Below are 11,660 nucleotides of genomic sequence, written 5' to 3' on the forward strand. Positions count from 1 at the left end.
TATCAATTTACAGAAATTGAGTCTTGGGATCACTTGTATTGTTCTTGAGGGAGATCAATTATGCAAGTGCTTGAGTCTACACGTTAATTTAAATTAAATAGACTTAAATCACCTCGATGAGTTGCTTATTTCGTTTTTGTTTTCCTTTCTTTTTCAGTGTAGAACACGAACTTTTAAACTGCTAATAACGAAACGGCTGGTTCTACTGATAACCCAATGCCAAGTGCCACATTGGACCGTGAGTCCTGGCTTCGGATCTTCATGAATCAGATGAATCAGTCTACTCGACTGAAGAATGATGGATCAAACTTCGCGGATCGGGAGGCGGCATTACGGAATGCTGCCGCCGCCGACTGGGAAGCTCAAATATCTATTAGAGCCCATCCCGCAAACCCAGGTCCCATGGCTAGAGCTTTGAAATCACCAAGTTTAATGATTTCGTATGGAAGCGGGTGCGATTAAAAACGTGCTCATTTTTGCAATGGAACCCAATTTGCAGAAACGCTTCATAGCCCATGGTGCAAACAAGATTTTCACCACGCTCACTAAGGAATTCTCGAAAGCACCGAGAATCGTGACCTATGAGCATACCACTCGCTTCTTTGATGCGAGACTCGAGAAAGGGCCAACAAGTTAGCCCACACATTCTCAAAGCATGATTGAGAATGTCGAGAAGTCGGAGACCTTTAATTGTAAGATCAGCGAGAACATTGTGATCGACCGCATGCTTCATTCACTCCACGATGGTTTTGCGCTCTTTAGAGCGAATTACTATATGAATGATTTGAAGAAAACTCCTCATGAATCGCACTCCCTTCTCGTATGCACCGAGAAGGACATGAAGTTCAGTGGGAGCATGAAACAGGATGTTCTCGTCGTGTCAAACAAAGGCAAGGGTAAGGGCAAAGCTAAAGCAGACCTACCAGTAGGTAAGGCGAAGTTTAAGAAGTCGGGTTCAGGTAAGAGTGGTCCTGGTGAGTCGAGCAACTCATCAGGCGCGACAAAGAGCAAGGATGGTAACATGGAGTGTCACCATTGCCACAAGACTGGGCATTGGAGGCGTACATGTCCCGTATACCATGAGGACATAAAGGCAGGTCGTGTTAAACCTGTTGGTATGTTTTCTTCCTCTTCTACTTTTATTCATATGATTGAGATTAACCACACAAGTTACGGAACTTGGGTACTAGATACTGGTTGTGGTTCTCATCTGTGTAATCATGTGCAGGGGCTCCAAAACATCGAACCCCTCGTAAAGGGTGAGGTGGACCTGCGTGTCGGGAATGGAGCACGAGTGGCTGCCGTCTCGAGGGGAACATATGTGATCCAGCTTCCTAGCGGATTTGAGTTATTTTTATATAACTGCTATTATGTACCCAGTCTTTCTAAAAACATTATTTCTGTTTCTGCACTTGACAAACTTGGATTTTCATTTGTAATAGAGAATAATTCTTGCATTTTCTCATTATACAATATGATTTATGGCAAGGCAGTCTCCATGAATGGAATTTATGTTTTAGATCAGACCACCGAAATATTACACGTAATGAATAAAAAGTTAAAGGTTGGTGACAAAGATCAAACGTATCTATGGCACTGCCGTATGGGACACATTAATTAGAAACGCGTTAAACAGCTCATCAAGAATGGAGCTATCTCGGCCTTTGATTTTCAATCATTTGGCACGTGTGAATCATGTCTCATCGGTAAGATGACTCGGATTTCCTTCAAAGGTGTTGGAATGCGCTGCGACCTATTAGGACTCATACACACGGATGTATGTGGACCTATGTCAATCACCGCACGAGAAGGCTATAGGTATTTCATCACTTTCACGGACGATTTAAGTAGATATGGCTATGTCTACTTAATGAAGCACAAAAGTGAATCCTTTGAGAAATTCAAAGAATACCGAACAGGGTACAGTAACCTACCGGGTAGAAAGATTAAAACACTGCGTTCAGATCGTGGTGGCGAGTATCTTTCTCACGAGTTTGATCAACACCTTAAAGACTGTGGGATTGCCTTACAGTTAACTCCACCTGGAACACCTCAGTTGAACGGTGTGTCCGAACGGAGAAATCGAACACTTCTTGATATGGTTCGATCCATGATGAGTCACACGGTATTACCTGATTCATTATGGGGTTATGCTCTTTTGTCAGCCGCTCTAATACTTAACCGAAGTCCGTCTAAATCTGTTGACAAGACTCCATATGAACTATGGAAGGGAACGGTCCCTAACTTGTCCTTTATACGGGTTTGGGGCTGCGAGGCTTATGTCAAGTGGAGACACGAGGATAAGCTCAGCCCGCGATCGGTCAAGACATACTTTATAGGTTATCCTAAAGGAACACTTGGTCATTACTTCTATTCGCCAACCGAACAACGCGTTTTTGTTGCGGCTAGTGCGACATTCTTAGATAAGGAATTTCTCGAGAATGCAAAGAGTGATAGAACCTTCGAACTGTCGGAGATTCCAGAACCAAGTACCGAGCAACCATTGGAGGAACCAGTTCCTTCAAACCCGGCTGCGGTTAATATTCCTGAGGAACCTAGGAGGTCGGGAAGAGTCTCTATTCCTCCAGACAGATACATTAGTATGGTCGAGGAACATGCCATAGATGACGTTATACTCTTAACGAGTAGTGAACCCGCAACCTATAAAGGTGCCATGACTAGTTCTGACTCAAAGCTATGGCTTGAGGCCATGCAATCCGAGATGGACTCCATGTACGAGAACAACGTGTGGGAACTTGTTGACTTACCTGCTAAGGTTCGTCCCCTTCAATGCAAATGGCTTTACAAGATAAAGCATTCTGTGGAAGGTCAGCAAGATATCTACAAAGCACGACTAGTTGCTAAAGGTTTCACCCAAGTGCCAGGTTTGCACTACGATGAGATTTTTGCACCCGTAGTCATGCTGCGTTCCATTCGGATTATCTTAGCGATTGCCGCCTTTCATGACTATGAAATTTGGCAAATGGATGTGAAAACCGCCTTCTTAAACGACTTTTTGGAGGAAGAGTTGTACATGGTACAACCCGAAGGTTTCATCGATCCACAAAATCCTAAGAAAGTGTGCAAGCTTAAGCGTTCCATTTATGGACTTAAGCAAGCATCAAGGAGTTGGAATCATCGCTTCGACCAAGTGATAAAAGAAAATGGATTTACTCGATCAGTCGAGGAACCATGTCTATATATCAAGACGAGTGGGAGCAAGATTGTCTTCTTAATATTGTATGTTGACGACATACTCCTGATTGGGAATGACATACCTCTCTTAACTTCGGTGAAAGTATGGTTGAAAAACCATTTCCAGATGAAAGATCTGGGTGAGGCACAAAGAATTTTGGGCATCCGTATCTATCGAGATAGATCACGTCGGATGTTATCTCTCAGTCAGGAGTCTTACATAGACAAAGTCCTAGAGAGATTCAGCATGACTAACTCCAAGAAGGGGTTTCTTCCTATGGCTCCAGGGGTGCATTTGAGCAAGTCTCAGGCACCAGAGACACCGGAAGAGAAAGAGCGCATGACACGGATTCCTTATGCCTCGGCTATAGGATCAATCATGTATGCCATGATATGCACACGTCCGGACGTGGCATATGCATTGAGTATGACAAGTCGATTCCAACAAAGATCCAGGTGAATCACATTGGCTGGCTGTCAAGAACATTCTTAAGTACCTACGGAGGACTAAAGATTGGGCATTGACTTATGGAGGCGATCAAAAGCTATGCGCAACCGGTTCGAGATGCTAGCTTCCAAACGGATCGAGATGACTCGAAATCTCATGCCTGGATTCGTATTTACTCTTAATGGCGCTGCAGTCACCTGGAAGAGTTCCAAAAAAATGTTACAAAGCAGATTCTACGATCGAGTCCGAGTACTATGCCGCGTACGAAGCTACAAAGGAAGCGATATGGATGCGTCAATTCTTACATGGACTATCTGTAGTGCCTAGTTCGAATGACCCGATCACCATCTATTGCGACAATAGTGGTGCCATCTTCCAAGCTAAGGAGCCAAAGTCTAGCAACAAGTCTAGACATGTACAACGGAAAGCTCATCTAATCCGAGATTACGTGGAGCAAAAGGAAGTAGTGATAGAAAAGATTGCTACAGATGATAACATAGCAGATCCTCTCACTAAACCATTACGACAAGATAAGCATGAAGGGCACGTTAATTCCATGGGAATTAAACGTGTTCCTAAGTTGTAGTACTCTTTTATGGATTAGATTCATTCTCTTTTGTACTCTATACAACATCATCGTTTTGATATTTATATATTTGTTTTTCATGTGGAATTGTACGACAATTTTGAACACCACAAAGTGAACTGAACAAACATTATATTTTTAGTCCTTAATTGCCCACATGAGCTGATAACTCTGGCAATTATTTTGTGACGTTGGTTGATGGTGGGTTCAACGAGCCATAAGTCAACCGGTTGACTGACCAATCACAGAGGCGAGTTATACGGATATCTCGTAGGACACCATTGTGACATCGACGTGGAGTCCTAAATGTTTTATAACATTCGCTGCCCGGTCGTGGATAGGACCTCCATGGTGATCCTAAGAGTCGATTCTTTTGACTATCGACTGTCTCTTGAGACTACGGCAGATTTTGGGTGACTTTGGTTTCTTTCTCACGGTCATCCGTAACAGGGGGCCAAGTAGATTTTTTTTCGGGTCATTTCATGTCGTGCTTAGATCGGAAGGAGTCGAGTTGAAGGAAATATTCAGCCTTTATCGGGTACTCGACATTTCTCAGGGCCACTCGAGGAGTCAGAATCGAAATGCATGGCCATGCTCGGATACGGATTCGTTTTATCAGTTAAGTTACTCTCTAGTCGGGGAAACCACTCAAGATACAGATCGATTGTAAAATACGACCTTTGCGGATCCGGATCTGCAAATTGTTTTACATTGAGTGGGAGAAATTTTTAAATGAATATGAGAATCGGTTATCGCACATACACTTGTACGGACAAGTGGGAGTTTGTTGGAGCTTGTGTCCTCCAGTTAGTGCGGATAACGTCATTGCACATACACTTGTACGGACAAGTGGGAGCTTGTTGGGGTTGGTGTCCTTAACAGTTAGTGCAAGGACTTATAAATCTCTAAAAAGATCAAAGGGCATACTTTTGGTATTATTATCAGTTGATCCACGTTTATCAATAACGGTTGGCTTGCTAGATAAGTTTGACGTCATACAGATGGCGGTGATCAACTGGTCCCTAAAAGTCACACCTATAGGATACGTTTGAGAGATGTGACAGTATGAAAATACTGTCATGTAGATGCCAAAATTGACTAACCAGTTAGTCCGAGTTATTTGACTAATAATAAGTCAAAATGTGATGTTGAGATATGTTATTTAATACGGATTAAATAATAATGGCTAAGGCGAATTAAGCAGTTAATTCGTAAATTGAATATAAGCGTTTTATATTTAATTAAATGTATATTGAATATAATTATACAATATCGTCTTTGTCGGACATGTATTAATGTTTCAACTAATCCGTATTATTAGTTGATGCTTTAATAACCGATAACCGATGACGATTTATAACAAAACCGCGTCATATACATTTTAGCGAGACGGGTCGGATCAGACGGATCACGAGTTAAATGAGGAGAAAGTGGAAAGCCCACTCCCTCCTCTCATGACCCGCGGACCGAGGCAACAAAAGGAGAGTCTCCCTCTCTTTTTGACCTAGTGATTTTTCATTTACAGAAAAACTAGGGTTTTGGAGATCATTTCTCTCTGAAACCTAGATCTCACATCTGAAAAACCTCACAATAGCTCTCTCGATATTGCAAGTCAATTAGAGAGCATTTCTAGCACAAGGGCATAGTCTCAGACGGTCTTGGGTGCAACAATTAGGAGGAAATCTCTGTTGATTTCTGTTCTTTACGCCGCACTACAAAGGACCCGAGGTTGATTCTTTATCTTTGTCGTTTCTGTTTTGTATTTCGTTTATGACCATATTTCACATGTTAAATTTACGTTATAGTCCTAAATTTAAAGGGTCTTATACGGATATTACCCCACAACATTGACACAAAAGCGAAAGATTTAGATGGTGGTGTGAATTCCGATGACGACATAGATTCAATGAAATTACCCGAGTTATTCAATGCTGACATGGGTACTACAACTGGGAAATGTATTCAGAGGCACTTGAGTCAGAAAGAGTATGAAGATTCTCATTTTTATGTGCTACGGAATTGTGGGAAATTGTTAGAGCCTTATGAAAAGTAAGTTATTATTTCGTCATTACTCAATACATTTTTAATTATCAAATAAGATCAAAATTATAGGTAATATATAATTAAAACATTTTCCCCCTATATATAGGGAATTTGAGACACATATCAAACTCACATTTCCTGATGTCATGTCCTCTGATGATGTTTGGAGCAAACATGACAAAAGTTATCCGAAATGGTTCCGAAATGAAGTAAGTAATACGTTTCATACTATCATATACCAATCCATTTATTTTGTTTGTCCATATCATTAGTTATGGAGATTATTAATATATATAACACATTAATTAACATATTGTTTTATTGATAGTCTTATAGATTAAAGGATCCTTTAATAGTAGCTCTAGCATTAGGTCCTAGTAGCAAGGTGAAGACATGGAGACGATATTCTATCAATGGCTATAAATTTCGAGCTTATAAGGAGGGAGTTGATCTTTCGAAAGCTACCTCAAGTAATGGGGTTTGTGTGAATTCTACAGAAGGTTTGGACTACTGGAACCCTAAATGAAGTAATTGAACTTGGTTATTATACCGAGAAAAGAGTTTATAGGGTGATATTGTTTAAATGTGATTGGTTTGATAATTCTCAACTAGGACTTAATATCCATAAGGCATACGGACTTGTAGATGTAAATGAGAAAAAGAAGTTTCGTGGACATAACCCATTCGTGGCAGCTTTTCAAGTCGATCACGTTTGTTATGCTCCTTATCCAACCACTAAGAAAGGTAATCAGCAATGGTCCGCGGTTTTTAAAATCAAGGCAAGATCACATGTTGATGCTTCTGTTGACGAAATTGTCTTCCAAGAGGATGTGGTTGTCAATGATCACGCATCTTCACCAATTTTGGTGGAAGAGTCAGAAACTGAAGATGAATATGAAGTGGTTGTGGAAATGGGTGAAAGGGAATATGACGGGGATGTCAGAGAAGAAGAGGATAATGAAGTTGAAGTTGAAGAAAATAGAATAGAGGAAAATGGGGAAGAAGATGAAGAAGTCGGAATGCTTTTTTTAGATGATGATGAACCTCTTTTGATTCATAGTGATAGTGATAGTGATGAGTGATGGGAGTTGTTGTAATTCTACTATATTAATGTATGAATTTTAATGAAATCATTTTTATGTATGAATTTTAATCGTTGAATCAAATTGAAGCATTTTAATCATGACACTTCATTTTTGTTTTCATTTTTGTTGGACTACCAATTTGCGGTGTTAATTATTTATTTATTATATTGTTCATGACACTCCAATTTGTACTAACGATTTTTATTCAACTGACAATTTCTGTTGTTTATAATTAGTATATGGCAGGTTTCATTCGAAAGATAATAGGGAGCGGTAGTGGGGGAAGTCGCCGTAACCAGGAGAACGATGTGATTGATAATGATGATGATGACGATGTTCAGACATTTAATCCGGAAACGGATAATATGCAGATAATTCTATCACAAAACAAAGCAGGTGGTCAATGGTAAGTGTTCTAAAACTTATTTTTAGCTTTATGAAATATATATCATTCAAATCATTTTATTTAAATTTTCAATATATGTTTGTTTTAATTTTCAGGTGGAATGATAAGTCCATAAAAAAATATGTCAGTTGGTCATTCACAAATAACATTACAGATGAAGAGTACTTCACCAAATGGAGTGAGGCGAGCCAAGCACAGCGTTTGAAGATGTGGAATTGGTTTAGGGTAATTTAAAAGTTACCTATTATTTACTTTACGTTAATAATTTTTATTTTATTTTTATTAATTAAAGTCATCTTCTATTACTAATTAAATACTTGTTTTTGAAATAGAAACATGTGAAGTCCGTCGATAAAGAGTATAACCCTTATCCCGATTGGCAAAAGGAGGTCACGAGGAAGATTACCAAGCTTATTAATGGACTCAAGTATCTAAAGAACAAACCCGAGTGGGTACCGCTCTCTTGTGGGTGAATCAAGGAAAGAGAAGAAAAAGACCCTGAATTTGCCAAAAGTTCTAAGACAAATAAGGCAAATAGAATGTCGGGTGCTAAGGACGGGAAAGCACTAGGCACTCATACTCTAGGCCGTAAGAGTTGCTCCGATGCTTTCAAGGAATTGGTAAGTATTACACTCCCTCCAAATTTATTATTTTTCACAAATTGGTTACAAGTATTATTGATTGCCGAATATAATCAATTTACGTTTTTATGCTACTTTCAGGGTGAGTCGGCCACACCATACAAGTTGTTTACAAAGACCAAGAAAAACAAGAAGGGGGAGTGGGTTAATCCTCGAGCCGCTAAGACCGACGTAAGTTAATATTTATTTTATATCTCTAATTCAAAATGTTAATAGTTATTATATTTTCCTCATTTTTAAATATAACATCATTTTTTCCTTATTTGTTTTTCTTTTAGGCCGTTTATCAAGAAGAGATGAGTCAACCAACGCCTCCCGGAGAGGCTCCGAGGACGAGTTCCGTTCGTTCTACAAAGCGGTCGATGGTTTTGACAATCGTGGAAGATTTTTCGGGAGCGGTGATGTAGCGGCCGAAAAATGGTTTGAACGTCCGTGTAACAAAGGTACTCGTCGATCATTCTCTTACACTCCTACCCAGTATACTCAATTTGCCACCCAACTAAACAATGAGCGAACCGCACGACAAAGTCTTGAGGAAACAGTCCGTCTCCAAGCTCAAGAAATGGCAGAAATAAAACAAGCAATGGCTCAGATGCGCGCATCTCAACTCCCTCCCACGTGCTCCAGTTTCCCCGGCCCTTTCCGTAGAGAAGACAATGAGGATGGCGGACATGGCTTTGGTAATGACTTTATTGAGCCTCTAGGTAATTATTAGTACCGTCGTCTATGTTCTTATGTTGGTAGTTTAGTTAAGGCTACCTTAGGACACTTATGATTATGGATTTTAGTAGTTTAGTTAGTATGTATAAGACATGTAAAAATTTGACCTTTAGCTTTTATGTAATAACTTCGGTCTTCCAATCGTGTTTGATTTTCTTTCGTTGCTTTCGTTGTCTACTCTTGATTCCCGCTCATGCGGTCGACATGATAATGGATTCCCGCTTGGCGGTCGACGGTCGTATTTGGTTTTTGCAGGTTTGGTGCGTAAAAACAATGCAAAATCCGCATTGTGGCTAGGCGCAAGTCGCCTTTTTCACCATGCCCAAATATGTTCTGACGGAAATACCGTCACATAAGTCAGACTACTACTGACGGAATAACCGTCAGAAGGTGGTACTCCTGACGGAAATACCGTCAAATAAGTCAACGAAATGTTGACTATAACTGACGGAATAACCGTCAAAACTGGGCTACTCCTGACGGAATTTCCGTCACAATAGTCAAAAAGTTATTTGACATATGTGACGGTTATTCCGTCAGAAGTGGGGTAGTTCTGACGGTCATTCCGTCAGTTATAGTCAACATTCCGTTGACTTGCCCAGTCACCCTAAAAGTGAGATTATGACGGAATAACCGTCAGTTATGCTGATCCTGACGGAAATACCGTCAGAGACGGTTTTCTGTGACCATTTGTAGTGACGGTTTAATCCTGACGGAATAACCGTCAGGAATGGCCATTCCTGACGGAAAAACGGCCGTAGTGACGGTTTTTTTCCGTCAGTTTTCCGCTTTTATTTTGTAGTGATTGTGAAACTAAAAGGTAATCTTGTGAAACGTGGTCATAAATTGTTGAAATTATCTATTTTGCTCTTGTTCTTATTTTGTGAAGCCTAGACCTTGTTTTGTGAATCCTACGGCTTGTTTTGTGAAATTAGAAGGTAATATTGTGAAACTTGGTCATAAATTGGTTGAAATCACCTATTTTGCTCTTGTTCTTATTTTGTGAATCTTAGAGTCTGTTTTGTGAATCTTATACCTTATTTTGTGAAATTAGAAGGTAATATTGTGAAACTTGGTCATAAATTGGTTAAAATCACCTATTTTGCTCTTGTTCTTATTTTGTGAATTCTAAAGCCTGTTTTGTGAATCTTAGACCTTGTTTTGTGAATCTTAGAGCTTATATTGTGAAACTAAAATGTAATATTGTGAAAAGTGGTCATAAATGGTTGAAATTATCTATTTTGCTCTTGTTCTTATTTTGTGAAGCCTAGACCTTGTTTTGTGAATCCTACGGCTTGTTTTGTGAAATTAGAAGGTAATATTGTGAAACTTGGTCATAATTGGTTGAAATCACCTATTTTGCTCTTGTTCTTATTTTATGAATCCTAAAGCCTGTTTTGTGAATCTTAAACCTTGTTTGTGAATCTTAGAGCTTATATTGTGAAACTAAAAGGTAATATTGTGAACTGTGGTCATAAATGGTTGAAATTATCTATTTTGCTCTTATTCTTATTTGGTGAATCTCAGACCTTATTTTGTGAATCTCAGACCTTGTTCAGTGAATCTGAGAGCTTGTTTTGTGAAACTTGGTCATCATAAAAGGTTAAAATCACCTTTTTTGCTCTTTTCCTTATTTGGTGAATCTCAGACCTTGTTTTGTGAATCTCATACCTTATTCAGTGAATCTTAGAGCTTGTTTTGTGAAACTTGGTCATCATAAGTGGTTAAAATCACCTATTTTGCTCTTTTCTTTATTCGGTGAATCTCAGACTTTGTTTTGTGAATTTCAGACCTTGTTCAGTGAATCTTAGAGCTTGTTTTGTGAAACTTGGTCATAAAATCACCGTTTTTGCTCTTTTCCTTATTTGGTGAATCTCGGACCTTATTTTGTGAAACTCATACCTTATTCAGTGAATCTTAAGGCTTGTTTTGTGAAATTTGATCATCATAAGTGGTTAAAATCACCTATTTTGCTCTTTTCTTTATTCGGTGAATCTCAGACTTTGTTTTGTGAATCTCAGACCTTGTTCAGTGAATCTTAGAGCTTGTTTTGTGAAACTTGGTCATAAAATCACTTTTTTTGCTCTTTTCCTTATTTTGTGAATCTCAGACCTTATTTTGTAAATCTCATACCTTATTCAGTGAATCTTAGAACTTGTTTTGTGAAACTTGATCAACATAAGTGGTTAAAATCACCTTTTTTGCTCTTTTCCTTATTTGGTGAATCTCAGACCTTATTTTGTGAATCTCATACCTTATTCAGTGAATCTTAGGGCTTGTTTTGTGAAACTTGATCATCATAAGTGGTTAAAATCACCTATTTTGCTCTTTTCTTTATTCGGTGAATCTCAGACTTTGTTTTGTACCTCAACATGAAGGTGGGAAAAGATAAGAAGCTATATACACAACTATACTAGTACAAAGCAAAATAACAAAGTGACAACTATTTCTTTTCAGCGTAGCAGTTAACCAAAAAATGGAAAGTTCCAAGGTAAGGACTAGAGCACACCTCGAGAATCAATTTCTTCAGTCGTTC

The sequence above is a fragment of the Silene latifolia genome, chromosome 9 (assembly GCF_048544455.1).
Source record: "Silene latifolia isolate original U9 population chromosome 9, ASM4854445v1, whole genome shotgun sequence".
NCBI classification, from domain to species: domain Eukaryota; kingdom Viridiplantae; phylum Streptophyta; class Magnoliopsida; order Caryophyllales; family Caryophyllaceae; genus Silene; species Silene latifolia.